This window comes from Anolis carolinensis, chromosome 4, assembly GCF_035594765.1.
Source record: "Anolis carolinensis isolate JA03-04 chromosome 4, rAnoCar3.1.pri, whole genome shotgun sequence".
Classification (NCBI taxonomy): Eukaryota; Metazoa; Chordata; class Lepidosauria; order Squamata; family Dactyloidae; genus Anolis; species Anolis carolinensis.
Window position 1 is genome coordinate 77,880,760 of NC_085844.1, and position 17,928 is coordinate 77,898,687.

The 17,928-nt window shown below is 45.7% G+C and overlaps 1 protein-coding gene and 1 long non-coding RNA gene across 6 annotated transcripts in view; one reads left to right on the forward strand and one right to left on the reverse strand.

Annotated features, from left to right (window-relative positions):
- LOC134298974 (uncharacterized) overlaps positions 1-16,361 on the forward strand; it is a 36,052-nt gene extending 19,691 nt beyond the window's left edge. Inside the window, exon 2 of the long non-coding RNA XR_010006122.1 lies at positions 16,322-16,361. This is a non-coding gene — a long non-coding RNA (uncharacterized LOC134298974). The remainder of the gene's footprint in view (positions 1-16,321) is intronic.
- rnf182 (ring finger protein 182) overlaps positions 1-17,928 on the reverse strand; it is a 46,872-nt gene that overhangs the window by 14,417 nt on the left and 14,527 nt on the right. The window lies entirely within an intron of this gene.

Sequence of the window (17,928 nt, forward strand, 5' to 3'; positions counted from 1 at the left end):
AAAACTTGGGTTTTTTACCTTCCCAGTCTGAACTGGATTCTTCTCAGCCAGATCTTTCCCAGGCAGATCTGGGAACCTTGCACCTGCAAGAAAGTTGTCTCCCAGAAGTATGTCAAACAAGCCCAGAGCCTACTTCTCCCGTGTTCTTGCGCCGGGAGTTTTGTAAACAACAGAGAAGTTTAGAATCAGCTTCGCGCAGGAGTGCGAGGATTGCAGCTAAGAATGTGGCCAATTAAGACTGCTTCTCGTGAGAATCTTTGGGGAGTCTCACATCTGGTCTCAGAGTTTAGCTTTCGGTTCTGATTCCCAGAGAACTGCTTCGGCGGGAAAGTTAGACTCTATTTAGGTGTTTTACCCGCGTAGTAACTTCGCGGAGTCAATTCGTCAGCCTACGGAGCGAGTTGTGTCTGGACAGCGCGCTCCGATTCAAGCCTCGCTCCTGCTCAAGCCTTGCCTTGCTATCCAGTCTTCGCCTTGCTTCCCAGCCTTTGTTTATCTACGGACTTTGCCTTGTTCCCCAGGATCAATCCTTGCCTTGTTCCACGGATTTTATCAAGTTATTCCACGGACCTTGTTCTTGTTCTTAGTTACCTTGTTCCACGTTCAAGCCTTGTTTCAAGTATCAAGTTAATTCCTAGCCTCGCTCAAGTTTCATGGACTAAAGGACCTTGTCATCTCCCCTCACTTTGCTTGGCAAAGTGAGTGTTTCGGTTATTGGATTACAACTTTGGACCTTAATATTTCTTATTGGACATTGCTTTTTTGGACTAATTCTGACCTTTCCTGAAAGGTCTAATTCTGGACTATTTTCTACACTTGTTTTTATTAACTTTATATATTCCTTCAATAAAGATATTAGGTAGATTCTGGCCTCTGTGTATGGTTATTGGTGCTCTGCAGCCAGGGTCTTGACAGTTTGACTCCGCCACCCTAAGCACCAATTAACCTCGGCCAGAATGTCTACCGGAGTCGTACCTGGGCCGAGCGGCCAGCCGATTACCTACACCATCGACAAGGATGAGGTGGACCGAATCCGTGATAAGCTCAATGCACAGGATGGAGAAATAAGGGGTTTGAAGGAACGCGGAATTCGTCTTCCGGCCATGGCGTTGCCAACCAAGTTTACTGGAGAAGCTTCTAAGGTTCATGTCTTCCGTCGCCAATGTCAAGCTTATCTAGAGGCCCGTGCTGCCGAGTTTCCCCAAGAAGACATCAAAGTGGCGTGGGTTTACAGTCTTCTAGACGGGCCAGCGGCCAGCTGGGCGACGGCACTGTACGACCAAGCCTCTCCACACCTAAGATCAGCGCAACGCTTCTTGGACCACCTCAAGGAGACTTGGGGAATCGAGGACAATTTGGAGGCAGCCGGTCACAAACTCCGTCGCCTTCTCCAAGGAGACAGACCTATGTCTCAGTATATAGCCGAGTTCCGAGTGCTGGCCCACAACACCGGCTGGAACGATGTAGCCCTCAGGGGACAATTCCGGGAGGGTCTCAACATTGAAATGCTGGAAGAAATCTCCAAGGTGGATCCTCCCCAGACCCTCGAGGCACTCATTGATCAATGTTTACGGGCTGAAGTCATGATTGCCAACAGGAAACAGTGGGTTCGAGGCCAGGGCGGTAGAGCCGGGGCAAAACCCCCCGCTCCCGCCAGCGTTCAGCCACGTCCGGTCTGGAGACCCCCACCGCCAACCCCATACCCCAGAGGAGGCGAGGAGGTGCCGATGCAGTTGGGCAACGTGCGTCCCAGACTAGATGCCGCCGAGAAGGCCCGTCGTCAACGCTTAAACCTCTGCTGGTACTGCGGGAACGGGGGCCACTTCGCCAGAGAGTGCCCAGCCAAAGGGAAGCCTGCCGCCCGTCTTGCGGCGGCGTCCTCCACGGAGACGAAGACGTCTGAGCCGACTGGCACACAGCCGGCGGGGGAAGCCAACGACCGGGTGTAGAGAGGCTCGCCAACCCGGTCAAAAAATCCATCCAAGAGCCGCCAACCGGGGTCCTGTTCCTTCTCGTGGTCACATTATGGTCAGCAAAAAGGGGTCCCGTCATGATCCACGCCATGATAGACTCTGGAGCTACCAACAATTTCATCGATAGAGAGTATGCCGACTCTCTGGGATTACAATATCATGATTTCAAGAATGCCCGTGTGGTGCAAGCCATTGACGGCCGCCCCCTCAAGACGGGCCCCGTAAGTCAGTGGTCGGAACCCACCAGGATGTGGATAAGGGAACATATGGAAGAGATTTCCTTCTTTGTTACCGAGGTTCCCCATTTCCCTGTGATTTTGGGAATTCCATGGCTGACTCTCCACGACCCTAACATCTCCTGGTCCAACAGAGAACTGCAGTTTGCTTCACCGTACTGCCAAAACCATTGCCTCGTAGCCAAGGTATGCCACGCCACAGACTCCGAGCCCATCATCACCTTGCCAAAGAAGTACTCCGAGTATTGGGATGTATTCAATGAGAAAGAAGCCGAAAAATTACCCCCACATAGACCTTATGACTGTGCCATTGACTTGGTGGAGGGGGCCCCGATCCCGCGAGGGCATCTCTACTCCCTGACTGAACCAGAGCAAGAAGCTCTCAGGGAATTCCTAGAGACAAACCTTCGCAAGGGATTCATCAGACCCTCTCAATCCCCAGCCGCCTCCCCAGTGATGTTTGTGAAGAAGAAGTCAGGGGAACTACGCTTGGTGGTGGACTACAGAGCATTGAACAATATCACCAAGCGGAACAGCTATCCTCTGCCCTTAATCTCGGATCTACTGGATCGGCTTCGAGGAGCCAAGGTTTACACCAAGCTGGATCTTCGGGGGGCTTACAACTTAGTTCGCATCAGGGAAGGGGACGAGTGGAAGACCGCCTTCCAGACCAAATTCGGATTATTCGAGTCCCGAGTTATGAATTTCGGTTTATGCGGAGCCCCCGCAACGTTCCAGCATTTTGTCAATGACATTTTTCAGGACTATCTAGACAGGTTCTTGATAATCTACCTGGACGATTTTTTGGTGTTTTCTAGATCACAATCAGAACATGAGAACCACGTCAAAATGGTGTTACAACGATTGCGGGATCATGGACTTTATGCCAAGCTGGAAAAATGCGCCTTTGATCTACAAGAGGTAGATTTCCTTGGTTACCGCATCTCGCCTCTAGGGCTTTCCATGGATCCAGCCAAGGTTTCAGCAGTATTGGAATGGCGGGCGCCAACTAACAAGAAAGAGGTGCAGCGTTTCTTGGGGTTCGCGAACTATTACCGCAAGTTCATTCCAGATTTTGCCCGCTGGTCCGACCCCATCACTAGCTGCATCCGTGGAAAGCAGCCTTTCCGCTGGACTGATCAAGCAGAGAAAGGGTTCCAGCAACTAAAGAAACTATTCACCTCCCAGCCAATTCTACAGCACCCAAATCCTGGAACCCCTTTTGTGGTGCAAGCGGACGCCTCTGATGTGGCAATTGGGGCTGTACTCTTACAACCGGAGGGAGAACACCTCCATCCCTGTGCCTTTTATTCTCGTCAACTAACCACACCAGAGAGGAATTACACCATTTGGGAAAAAGAACTACTGGCCATAAAGGCAGCCTTTGAAACTTGGAGACATTGGCTAGAAGGGGCCAAATTTCCCATTGAAGTCCACACTGATCATCGTAATCTAGAACATCTAAGAACTGCCCGCAAACTAAATCAGAGGCAGCAACGTTGGGCTTTATTCTTTGAACGTTTCAACTTCCAGATCCATTATGTGACCCCAGCCCAAACCAAGCAAGCAGACGCCCTGTCACGTAAACCGGAATACGCTGCGGGACGCAAGGAGACCTTCGAATCCCAACTGCTACAACCCGAGAACTTTGCCACGCTCACGGTGGGGAACACCAAATCCATTCCCATTGGCTCAACTTCCCCTACTCCAGGACCCATCTGTGCTCAAGAAATCAGGGCTAGTCAGCAAGCAGATGCCTGGGCGCAGGACCAACTTCGCCAAGGTCTGCACTTTCCCTTTTCGCTTAAAGATGGGCTGCTCTGCTATAGAAATCATGTTTATATCCCACCCGGACCGGGCAGGGAAAAAGCGCTTCGTCTGTGTCATGACTGCAAACCAGCAGGACACTTCGGACTATTTAAAACTATGCATTTGATCCTAAGGGATTTTTGGTGGCCCAAGATCCGCAAGGATGTGGAAAAATATGTCAACACCTGCCCAGTATGCCAGCGCTCCAAGATACGAAGGGAGAAGCCCTCAGGGCTTTTACACCCCCTTCCTACCCCATCTCGCCCATGGGAAATAATTTCCGCGGATTTCATCACTGACCTACCACCTTCCTGTGGATTCACCACGATCTTGGTGGTGGTGGACCTTTTCACCAAGTTAGCCCATTTCATTCCCTGTGAAGGCCTCCCCACGGCCAAAGAAACTGCGGATCTATTTCTTCAACATGTTTTCAGACTACATGGATTGCCCAAGAGTTTAGTCACAGACCGTGGATCTCAATTCACCTCTCGTTTTTGGAAGGCACTACAAAAACTATTGGGCATAGACTCTCGCTTATCTTCAGCTCATCATCCCCAAACAGATGGGCAAACGGAGCGCACCAATGCCACTTTGGAGCAGTATCTTCGCTGTTATGTAAACTACCAACAGGACAATTGGGCTTCTCTGTTACCACTGTCTGAGTTTGCCTACAACAATGGAGTTCAAGCTTCTACAAAAGAAATGCCGTTCTTTGCAAACTACGGCTTCCATCCACGTTTCTTCCCCCCTATCATTGAAACTTCAGAAGTTCCCGCAGCAGAGGATTGGCTGCAGGAACTCACAGCGGTGCAACAACTTTTGCTCCAGCAACTGGACCAAGCCAAGGAGGACTATAAACGCCACGCTGACAAACATCGCCAGCCGGGCCCCGAAATCAAGGTAGGAGATCGGGTTTTCCTGTCCACTCGCTTTCTGCCCTCCCACCGCCCTTGCCGGAAGTTAGATGCCCGTTTCATTGGCCCCTATCCAGTGGTGGCGCAATTAAACCCCGTGACTTTCAAACTCCAACTTCCGCGTTCAATGCGCATTCACCCAGTGTTTCACCGTTCCCTGCTTCTTCCGGCGGATGGTGTGCGACCTGATACAGACCAACCAGCCCCCCCTCCTGTTTTGATGAATGGGGAGGAGGAGTTCGAGGTTGAGGACATTTTGGATTCTCGCTTTCACCGCCGCCGCCTACAATATCTCATTGACTGGGTGGGTTTTGGCCCTGAGGAACGCTCTTGGGAAGACGCCTCCACAGTCCATGCTCCTGATCTAACCCGTCGCTTTCATCAGACCTATCCCACCAAACCGCGACCTCGCGCCTCGGGGAGAGGGCCCCAGTTTGGGAGGGGCCTTGAGGAGGGGGATAGTGTGATGACCCATGGGCCTTGTAGTCCTGCTCAGGACATTGTAATTCCTGATGAAGATGAAAACTTGGGTTTTTTACCTTCCCAGTCTGAACTGGATTCTTCTCAGCCAGATCTTTCCCAGGCAGATCTGGGAACCTTGCACCTGCAAGAAAGTTGTCTCCCAGAAGTATGTCAAACAAGCCCAGAGCCTACTTCTCCCGTGTTCTTGCGCCGGGAGTTTTGTAAACAACAGAGAAGTTTAGAATCAGCTTCGCGCAGGAGTGCGAGGATTGCAGCTAAGAATGTGGCCAATTAAGACTGCTTCTCGTGAGAATCTTTGGGGAGTCTCACATCTGGTCTCAGAGTTTAGCTTTCGGTTCTGATTCCCAGAGAACTGCTTCGGCGGGAAAGTTAGACTCTATTTAGGTGTTTTACCCGCGTAGTAACTTCGCGGAGTCAATTCGTCAGCCTACGGAGCGAGTTGTGTCTGGACAGCGCGCTCCGATTCAAGCCTCGCTCCTGCTCAAGCCTTGCCTTGCTATCCAGTCTTCGCCTTGCTTCCCAGCCTTTGTTTATCTACGGACTTTGCCTTGTTCCCCAGGATCAATCCTTGCCTTGTTCCACGGATTTTATCAAGTTATTCCACGGACCTTGTTCTTGTTCTTAGTTACCTTGTTCCACGTTCAAGCCTTGTTTCAAGTATCAAGTTAATTCCTAGCCTCGCTCAAGTTTCATGGACTAAAGGACCTTGTCATCTCCCCTCACTTTGCTTGGCAAAGTGAGTGTTTCGGTTATTGGATTACAACTTTGGACCTTAATATTTCTTATTGGACATTGCTTTTTTGGACTAATTCTGACCTTTCCTGAAAGGTCTAATTCTGGACTATTTTCTACACTTGTTTTTATTAACTTTATATATTCCTTCAATAAAGATATTAGGTAGATTCTGGCCTCTGTGTATGGTTATTGGTGCTCTGCAGCCAGGGTCTTGACAGTTTGACTCCGCCACCCTAAGCACCAATTAACCTCGGCCAGAATGTCTACCGGAGTCGTACCTGGGCCGAGCGGCCAGCCGATTACCTACACCATCGACAAGGATGAGGTGGACCGAATCCGTGATAAGCTCAATGCACAGGATGGAGAAATAAGGGGTTTGAAGGAACGCGGAATTCGTCTTCCGGCCATGGCGTTGCCAACCAAGTTTACTGGAGAAGCTTCTAAGGTTCATGTCTTCCGTCGCCAATGTCAAGCTTATCTAGAGGCCCGTGCTGCCGAGTTTCCCCAAGAAGACATCAAAGTGGCGTGGGTTTACAGTCTTCTAGACGGGCCAGCGGCCAGCTGGGCGACGGCACTGTACGACCAAGCCTCTCCACACCTAAGATCAGCGCAACGCTTCTTGGACCACCTCAAGGAGACTTGGGGAATCGAGGACAATTTGGAGGCAGCCGGTCACAAACTCCGTCGCCTTCTCCAAGGAGACAGACCTATGTCTCAGTATATAGCCGAGTTCCGAGTGCTGGCCCACAACACCGGCTGGAACGATGTAGCCCTCAGGGGACAATTCCGGGAGGGTCTCAACATTGAAATGCTGGAAGAAATCTCCAAGGTGGATCCTCCCCAGACCCTCGAGGCACTCATTGATCAATGTTTACGGGCTGAAGTCATGATTGCCAACAGGAAACAGTGGGTTCGAGGCCAGGGCGGTAGAGCCGGGGCAAAACCCCCCGCTCCCGCCAGCGTTCAGCCACGTCCGGTCTGGAGACCCCCACCGCCAACCCCATACCCCAGAGGAGGCGAGGAGGTGCCGATGCAGTTGGGCAACGTGCGTCCCAGACTAGATGCCGCCGAGAAGGCCCGTCGTCAACGCTTAAACCTCTGCTGGTACTGCGGGAACGGGGGCCACTTCGCCAGAGAGTGCCCAGCCAAAGGGAAGCCTGCCGCCCGTCTTGCGGCGGCGTCCTCCACGGAGACGAAGACGTCTGAGCCGACTGGCACACAGCCGGCGGGGGAAGCCAACGACCGGGTGTAGAGAGGCTCGCCAACCCGGTCAAAAAATCCATCCAAGAGCCGCCAACCGGGGTCCTGTTCCTTCTCGTGGTCACATTATGGTCAGCAAAAAGGGGTCCCGTCATGATCCACGCCATGATAGACTCTGGAGCTACCAACAATTTCATCGATAGAGAGTATGCCGACTCTCTGGGATTACAATATCATGATTTCAAGAATGCCCGTGTGGTGCAAGCCATTGACGGCCGCCCCCTCAAGACGGGCCCCGTAAGTCAGTGGTCGGAACCCACCAGGATGTGGATAAGGGAACATATGGAAGAGATTTCCTTCTTTGTTACCGAGGTTCCCCATTTCCCTGTGATTTTGGGAATTCCATGGCTGACTCTCCACGACCCTAACATCTCCTGGTCCAACAGAGAACTGCAGTTTGCTTCACCGTACTGCCAAAACCATTGCCTCGTAGCCAAGGTATGCCACGCCACAGACTCCGAGCCCATCATCACCTTGCCAAAGAAGTACTCCGAGTATTGGGATGTATTCAATGAGAAAGAAGCCGAAAAATTACCCCCACATAGACCTTATGACTGTGCCATTGACTTGGTGGAGGGGGCCCCGATCCCGCGAGGGCATCTCTACTCCCTGACTGAACCAGAGCAAGAAGCTCTCAGGGAATTCCTAGAGACAAACCTTCGCAAGGGATTCATCAGACCCTCTCAATCCCCAGCCGCCTCCCCAGTGATGTTTGTGAAGAAGAAGTCAGGGGAACTACGCTTGGTGGTGGACTACAGAGCATTGAACAATATCACCAAGCGGAACAGCTATCCTCTGCCCTTAATCTCGGATCTACTGGATCGGCTTCGAGGAGCCAAGGTTTACACCAAGCTGGATCTTCGGGGGGCTTACAACTTAGTTCGCATCAGGGAAGGGGACGAGTGGAAGACCGCCTTCCAGACCAAATTCGGATTATTCGAGTCCCGAGTTATGAATTTCGGTTTATGCGGAGCCCCCGCAACGTTCCAGCATTTTGTCAATGACATTTTTCAGGACTATCTAGACAGGTTCTTGATAATCTACCTGGACGATTTTTTGGTGTTTTCTAGATCACAATCAGAACATGAGAACCACGTCAAAATGGTGTTACAACGATTGCGGGATCATGGACTTTATGCCAAGCTGGAAAAATGCGCCTTTGATCTACAAGAGGTAGATTTCCTTGGTTACCGCATCTCGCCTCTAGGGCTTTCCATGGATCCAGCCAAGGTTTCAGCAGTATTGGAATGGCGGGCGCCAACTAACAAGAAAGAGGTGCAGCGTTTCTTGGGGTTCGCGAACTATTACCGCAAGTTCATTCCAGATTTTGCCCGCTGGTCCGACCCCATCACTAGCTGCATCCGTGGAAAGCAGCCTTTCCGCTGGACTGATCAAGCAGAGAAAGGGTTCCAGCAACTAAAGAAACTATTCACCTCCCAGCCAATTCTACAGCACCCAAATCCTGGAACCCCTTTTGTGGTGCAAGCGGACGCCTCTGATGTGGCAATTGGGGCTGTACTCTTACAACCGGAGGGAGAACACCTCCATCCCTGTGCCTTTTATTCTCGTCAACTAACCACACCAGAGAGGAATTACACCATTTGGGAAAAAGAACTACTGGCCATAAAGGCAGCCTTTGAAACTTGGAGACATTGGCTAGAAGGGGCCAAATTTCCCATTGAAGTCCACACTGATCATCGTAATCTAGAACATCTAAGAACTGCCCGCAAACTAAATCAGAGGCAGCAACGTTGGGCTTTATTCTTTGAACGTTTCAACTTCCAGATCCATTATGTGACCCCAGCCCAAACCAAGCAAGCAGACGCCCTGTCACGTAAACCGGAATACGCTGCGGGACGCAAGGAGACCTTCGAATCCCAACTGCTACAACCCGAGAACTTTGCCACGCTCACGGTGGGGAACACCAAATCCATTCCCATTGGCTCAACTTCCCCTACTCCAGGACCCATCTGTGCTCAAGAAATCAGGGCTAGTCAGCAAGCAGATGCCTGGGCGCAGGACCAACTTCGCCAAGGTCTGCACTTTCCCTTTTCGCTTAAAGATGGGCTGCTCTGCTATAGAAATCATGTTTATATCCCACCCGGACCGGGCAGGGAAAAAGCGCTTCGTCTGTGTCATGACTGCAAACCAGCAGGACACTTCGGACTATTTAAAACTATGCATTTGATCCTAAGGGATTTTTGGTGGCCCAAGATCCGCAAGGATGTGGAAAAATATGTCAACACCTGCCCAGTATGCCAGCGCTCCAAGATACGAAGGGAGAAGCCCTCAGGGCTTTTACACCCCCTTCCTACCCCATCTCGCCCATGGGAAATAATTTCCGCGGATTTCATCACTGACCTACCACCTTCCTGTGGATTCACCACGATCTTGGTGGTGGTGGACCTTTTCACCAAGTTAGCCCATTTCATTCCCTGTGAAGGCCTCCCCACGGCCAAAGAAACTGCGGATCTATTTCTTCAACATGTTTTCAGACTACATGGATTGCCCAAGAGTTTAGTCACAGACCGTGGATCTCAATTCACCTCTCGTTTTTGGAAGGCACTACAAAAACTATTGGGCATAGACTCTCGCTTATCTTCAGCTCATCATCCCCAAACAGATGGGCAAACGGAGCGCACCAATGCCACTTTGGAGCAGTATCTTCGCTGTTATGTAAACTACCAACAGGACAATTGGGCTTCTCTGTTACCACTGTCTGAGTTTGCCTACAACAATGGAGTTCAAGCTTCTACAAAAGAAATGCCGTTCTTTGCAAACTACGGCTTCCATCCACGTTTCTTCCCCCCTATCATTGAAACTTCAGAAGTTCCCGCAGCAGAGGATTGGCTGCAGGAACTCACAGCGGTGCAACAACTTTTGCTCCAGCAACTGGACCAAGCCAAGGAGGACTATAAACGCCACGCTGACAAACATCGCCAGCCGGGCCCCGAAATCAAGGTAGGAGATCGGGTTTTCCTGTCCACTCGCTTTCTGCCCTCCCACCGCCCTTGCCGGAAGTTAGATGCCCGTTTCATTGGCCCCTATCCAGTGGTGGCGCAATTAAACCCCGTGACTTTCAAACTCCAACTTCCGCGTTCAATGCGCATTCACCCAGTGTTTCACCGTTCCCTGCTTCTTCCGGCGGATGGTGTGCGACCTGATACAGACCAACCAGCCCCCCCTCCTGTTTTGATGAATGGGGAGGAGGAGTTCGAGGTTGAGGACATTTTGGATTCTCGCTTTCACCGCCGCCGCCTACAATATCTCATTGACTGGGTGGGTTTTGGCCCTGAGGAACGCTCTTGGGAAGACGCCTCCACAGTCCATGCTCCTGATCTAACCCGTCGCTTTCATCAGACCTATCCCACCAAACCGCGACCTCGCGCCTCGGGGAGAGGGCCCCAGTTTGGGAGGGGCCTTGAGGAGGGGGATAGTGTGATGACCCATGGGCCTTGTAGTCCTGCTCAGGACATTGTAATTCCTGATGAAGATGAAAACTTGGGTTTTTTACCTTCCCAGTCTGAACTGGATTCTTCTCAGCCAGATCTTTCCCAGGCAGATCTGGGAACCTTGCACCTGCAAGAAAGTTGTCTCCCAGAAGTATGTCAAACAAGCCCAGAGCCTACTTCTCCCGTGTTCTTGCGCCGGGAGTTTTGTAAACAACAGAGAAGTTTAGAATCAGCTTCGCGCAGGAGTGCGAGGATTGCAGCTAAGAATGTGGCCAATTAAGACTGCTTCTCGTGAGAATCTTTGGGGAGTCTCACATCTGGTCTCAGAGTTTAGCTTTCGGTTCTGATTCCCAGAGAACTGCTTCGGCGGGAAAGTTAGACTCTATTTAGGTGTTTTACCCGCGTAGTAACTTCGCGGAGTCAATTCGTCAGCCTACGGAGCGAGTTGTGTCTGGACAGCGCGCTCCGATTCAAGCCTCGCTCCTGCTCAAGCCTTGCCTTGCTATCCAGTCTTCGCCTTGCTTCCCAGCCTTTGTTTATCTACGGACTTTGCCTTGTTCCCCAGGATCAATCCTTGCCTTGTTCCACGGATTTTATCAAGTTATTCCACGGACCTTGTTCTTGTTCTTAGTTACCTTGTTCCACGTTCAAGCCTTGTTTCAAGTATCAAGTTAATTCCTAGCCTCGCTCAAGTTTCATGGACTAAAGGACCTTGTCATCTCCCCTCACTTTGCTTGGCAAAGTGAGTGTTTCGGTTATTGGATTACAACTTTGGACCTTAATATTTCTTATTGGACATTGCTTTTTTGGACTAATTCTGACCTTTCCTGAAAGGTCTAATTCTGGACTATTTTCTACACTTGTTTTTATTAACTTTATATATTCCTTCAATAAAGATATTAGGTAGATTCTGGCCTCTGTGTATGGTTATTGGTGCTCTGCAGCCAGGGTCTTGACAATAATGCAGAACAATATAATCTCTAAAACCAGGACAGTAAATAAACAGGGGAATTCCACACAGGAAACAATCAGGACCAGCTAACACCTCCCAACAAAGTATTCCCATCATCAAAGTCTGGCAAATCCTCTGTTTTCTCCGGGCCGCAGACAGTAGAAGCACATAAAATATCGCAAACAACACCACTCTGAAAACAAGGGAATTCCAGACAGGAAACAATCAGGGCCAGCTAACACCTCCCAACAAAGTATTCCTATCATCAAAGTCTGGAAAATCCTCTGTTTTCTCAGGGCCACAGACAGTAGAAGCACATAAAATATCGCAAACAACACCACTCTGAAAACAAGGGAATTCCAGACAGGAAACAATCAAGGCCAGCTAACACCTCCCAACAAAAAATTCACTCAGGGAGGAAACAGCCAGGCTTTAAAGCTGCAAGGCCATTACATCCTAATCAGTTTTCCTAATTGCAGCATTCATACTTGCCTCCAACAAACAAAAAAAACCAATCAGAAATATTGTATATTCACAACCTTTAGGAAATAATATCCCCTGATGGCGCAGCGTGTTAAAGCGCTGAGCTGCTGAACTTCTGGACCGAAAGGCCACAGGTTTGAATTGGGGGAGCGGAGAGAGCCCCCACTGTTAGCGCCAGCTTCTGCCAACCCAGAAGTTCGAAAACATGCAAATGTGAGTGCATCAATAGGTACTGCTCCGGCGGGAAGGTAACGCCGCTCCATGTAGTCATCCCACATGACCTTGGAGGAGTCTACGGACAACACTGGCTCTTCGGCTTAGAAATGGAGATGAGCACCAACCTCCAGAGTCAGACATGACTGGACTTAATGTCTGGGGAAAACCTTTACCCTTGACCTTAACAACCACCAATTCCTCAATACTTTATTTCCCATACCACCAGACTTCGCCACAGCAACGCGTGGCCGGGCACAGCTAGTATTAAATATATAATAATTTAGTTTGCACCATTTATTAATTGGATATAAACCACTATGGTTTTATTCAGGGAGAAAGGCAAGATAGACATTCAACAAGCAATAAATTCTCCTTTTTTTACCTTCTTATGAGAAGAGCAAAGTGGTAAAAAACTAAACATCTGATCAGTGAAAATTGTCCCTATTTTCCTGATTTTAGATTTTATTTTTTTTTACATTTCCAATAGCACCAATTTATTCCTCGGAACAGTTTTCCAGGTATTTAGGCCCTATTTTATTTCAAGATTTCAATTCTTAATTTAGTTTATTTCAACCAGTCATATCCATTTATTGCTTTTGCACAGATATACAAGCAAATCAATTCAGGAAGGACATTTGCCTGAACAGCTATATATCGACAGAAAGAGAATTCTGAATTCATGATGCTAGGAAATCAAAACCGATATCTGACTCACTAGATGTTCTTTTAAAAGCTGATGACAAAACTCCCATTGATTTAATTTTTATGCTAATTCATACACAGAGTAGGATATATGTGACTACTTTTTACAACCAGATTTAAATACCAAATCTCAATAAAGCTGCTTGTAGTAGATAAACTGTGGACAAAAAAGTACATGGAATTAAGAAAAAGCAATAATAAGAGAAAGATACTCATGAATATGAATCAGAAATTGTTAGATGTTCTTACATATACCATTTATATTTTTATCAGAGTATGATAAATGAACAATTTCTTAAAAGTAGGGACGGATGAGAATGCCTTTCCACTTTTTTACTTTCTAGACACTCTTCAGGATTCTTACAAAGACTGATGAAGATAAGATGGTAAAATAAATTGCTGCATCACTAGTTGCAAGATTGCAGCAATGTTGCTTTGATCAAATTAATGCAGGGATATTTCAGATTTCAAGAGCAAAGAAAACTTTTGGCCTTATAAAAACCACAATGGCAGCAATTATAAATTTAGGCTGTTCTTTTGACAAAAGAAGAAAAGTTTTGCTACTGGAAATAATACCTTCCCCTCATAGAACCATGAGGGGAAGTCCAAAACAGTTGGAGGAGACCACAAGGACCTTCTAGTCCAACCCCCTTCTGCCATGCAAGAACACAAAATTAAAGCACCCTTGACAGGCACCCCCCAGGCCTCTGTTTAAAATTATCCAGAGGCAGATCTTCATAAGATTAAAATGCAAAAATAGCACCAAGGATTCAGGAATTGAGCCAGCTGAACCAAAAGGCTTATTGGACACTGAGTGGGGTCACTTCTTAACACTCCAAAACACAAGTGGGTCAAGCAGCATGCAGACCAGACAACACTCAGAAATCCACTGAAGACATAGTACATTGGAGAGGGAGGGACTAGAATAATTTTGGGTTGGGAAAAATATTTCTATGAGGAAAGCTTCTAGGTGGGGCACTGAAATCTATAAAAAGGGGAAGAGGAATAAGATGATGTTTTTCAAAATTATGCATAGTTCAAGATAGTGCACTGGGGTGGTACTGCAAGAATTAACCAGACATACTCCTTGTGTGCATGTGCCTTCAAATTGCCTGCCAACTTAGGGTGACTCCATGAATTTCATATGGTTTTCTTAGGCAAGTAATACTCAGAGAGTTACACCCACTATGGATGTAGGCCTCTTCTACACTGCCATATAACATCCAGGTTTACTGTTTTGAACTGGATTATATGGCAGTGTGGACTCATATATTCCAGTTCAAAGAATATAATGTGGATTTTTTTTTTGATAATCTGGAGTATATGGCAATGTAGAAGGGGCCTTAGACCCCTACATCTGGTTGTTAGGAGAATGTTGCTAATTAACAGCAATGCTATTTTGGGAGTCAGTGTTGTGTAGTGGTTTGAGTGTTGGTCCACAATCTTGGAAATCAGGGTTTGAATCTTGTTCAATCATAGAAACCCACTGGATGAATTTGGGTAAACACACTCTGAACAAATCTTGTCAAGAAAACCCATGTTAAGTTCATCTTTGGGGATGACATAAATTGGAAATAACTTGGACACAACAACAGCAAGCTATTAATTTTGTATAAATAACAAAAGGTATTAAATACTCTTCTTTTGATGCAGTATCAATTATCAGAGACCAGTTAATATTCTAAAAAAGAGAACACAATAAACTACATTGTTTTCTATAAAATGTTAGACAATACTTAAGACATAATGTCCAGCATTCTCCTTTCTACAACTACAGTGAATGTAAAATGTAAAATGAACACTTGATAGAAGGTTGGGAGAAGCGTAAGACTTTACTTTCTCTGGCAACTGTCAGTAGTCTACCTCACATCAGATAAGTCAGAGCAATTTTTACAATCCATGCAAATGTCAGAGTGCTGAGGTTTATCACCCTGCTTCATAATATCAATAAGAAAATGGAAAGACATATCCCCCCCCCCAATTAATATACTGTAATGTTGTATGTGCCATACAAAATGCTGCTCCCTTTCATATTCTGGAGTGAGCTGGTATGACAGTCAAGAGATCAGAGAAATCTTTATGAATTCATTAATTGAGGTAGTTTTTTGGCAGGTTATCAAATCTGAAGAACTCTAAAATCCAATATCATCTATACTGATTCTTTTGTGATCATACTGCATTATGTCCCAAACAGCAACGCCCCAAACTACAAATTTTCTGTGTGTAACCCAAAGTTATTTCAGTAGTTTGTGGGGTCTAAATGGTCTATAATTGATGGTTCATAAAGGTTCAATCAATATGTTTATATATAAAGTTTAATGAAGGCGAATACAACAAATTACTGAAATAATTGTAATACAATAAATCACCAGAACTAAAAGAAAAACCTGCCAGCTGTTTCTGTAATTGTAGATCATATGTATATTCAACCACCCCATTTAAAGCAGGAGTTAACAGTTTACTTCCCTAAAACACAGTTCTAGTTAAAAGGAAATACAAGTATTGTAATTGTTAAAGAAATTCACATGCCTCTTGTAAGAGCCATTTCCTCCCAAAGTATATGCCTTAGGAGAATATAAATAAAAATGACAAGCAGCTTCATAGCAAGCTGTTATCAAGCAAATGCCATCAGGGAAATTAATCTCACTTGTAGAGTCTTATGGTACAGAGCACATTGCCCACCAAAAATAACAGGAAACCTCAATTACCTAGGCTAGAAAACATGAGCATCTTTTCTCTTCAAGCAATCACCTCTGATGAGGTGTTCCAGCAATGGGATCTATAATGGAGCTATATATCATTGCCTTGAGCAATCTTGTGACTTGGTTTTATAAGAACTTTTGGTGGCAGGAGCATTTGGTAGCTGGGGACATTCATTTAATTTTTGTAAAATATCCTTAGAATCATTTCCCTTAGTTCCATAGAAATCAAAAAGAGAAATTGGCTAATCAGTCTCTAAAGGGCAATACATGTTTAAAGTACAAACAATACGAAAAATTGGGCTAAAGTCTAGATTTGTCCAAACAAAAAATGGATTTTAGAAAGAAAGAAGTTATTGAAAATATGGTCCATGTTGCAGGAAAATGTAACAATTTTTATTTTTAAGGGCTTCATGAGCAAGAAAGAAAGAAAGAAAGAGAGAAAGAGAAAGAAAGAAGAAAAGAAAAAGAAAGAAAAAAAGACACATTTAAAGACCTTTTAAAATTGATTTGGGCATTTTTCACATTGAGCACTATTTATGAAGCTATTATAGATTTTTCATTCCCGGCCTAATAGTGAGGGATTCTATAAGAATGACATCCTGAGTTCACATTCATCTTGAAAGAAAGAACTGTAATTCTTTGCTGGTATTTGCAAGGATTCTTTTGTTCTTTTGAATATCCAATGGTCAGCCAATAACTCATTTACTAGGCCCAGTCACCCAGTCACCCAGCACCATCCAAGAGAGCCAAAGAAGACCTTAAGATCATTGGGGGGACGGGGGACGGGACCTAGTAGGGTGTATCTAGATGCTGTTTTTATGTTTTAATATCTTAATGTTAATGGTTTCAAATTGTATTTATAGGTTGATTGTTTCTATTGCTTTTATGTTATGTTTTATTGGCTTTGTATAATGAGGGATTGAATTTTTGCCTAAATGTATGTTGTACTCCACTCTGAGTCCCCTGCAGAGTGAGAAGAGCGGGATAAAAATAAATAAATAAATAAATTTCACAATTCTGCTTGAAAAGGAAATGGAAGTGAACTGTATTTAAAAGATTACTAGCTTAGAATAATATGGAGCTATGCTTTAAAGAATAACAAATTCATTACCCAAAATGTGAATTCTAGTCCGTTTTATATGAAAAAATGTATTTTCTCTTAAGTTGTATTTTTTTAATCTGTTGGTGTGTATAAACTAACAAAGAAACATTTCTGAGATGAAAAGGTGACTTAATGTGGAACAATTTTTGTAAGTTTTTAATACAACTGATGACTAAAATCAAGACAGAAGCAAGTAAGGGAGAGAAAAATAAAAAACATCCACCCACCGCCTGAAATCAGATACAAACATTTTGTATCTGCCACAGTGTATAAAATTACATGCCAGCCTTGAAAATTATTGGCCGACACAAGTAATAGATATCAGCAGATATGCAGACAAATTTAAGTTTCCAAGTGACTTAGGTAGAAAGTATATGAAATTGTCCAATAAATATTTTTGTGCCTCCTAACATAGTACAGTACTCTTCTCTGAAATTATCCCTACCACCAAATTCCTCATTCCTTAATGTATGTGAAAGTCAATATGGATTTCTATGTGGAATTTCACATTAGGATCTATAACACACAATTTCTCTTCTTTCTGTTAAAAAAATGGATAAATGATAAAATGAAGAAAAGAAATCTAACAATCCTTCTTGCAATCTGTTTTTGATAGTCTTTTAACAATAAGACAGCAGTGACTCACAATCATCCATACGCAATTGCTTCTTTCCATGCATGATTATGCCCCCAAACAAGTCTAAATTTAGAGCAAAAAAATGGATGAATGCCTAATTTTAGTCTACACATGATATGTGTGTATATATAAACAGCATGGTATCAAAAGAAGTAATACATTTAATCTTCTTTCGACGTAATACATATTTAAATATTTATAGTCCAGAAAAAAACGTTCCTTAGGATATTTTTACAAATGTTTCCTTTTTTGGCAGGACTCCTTTGTCTTCA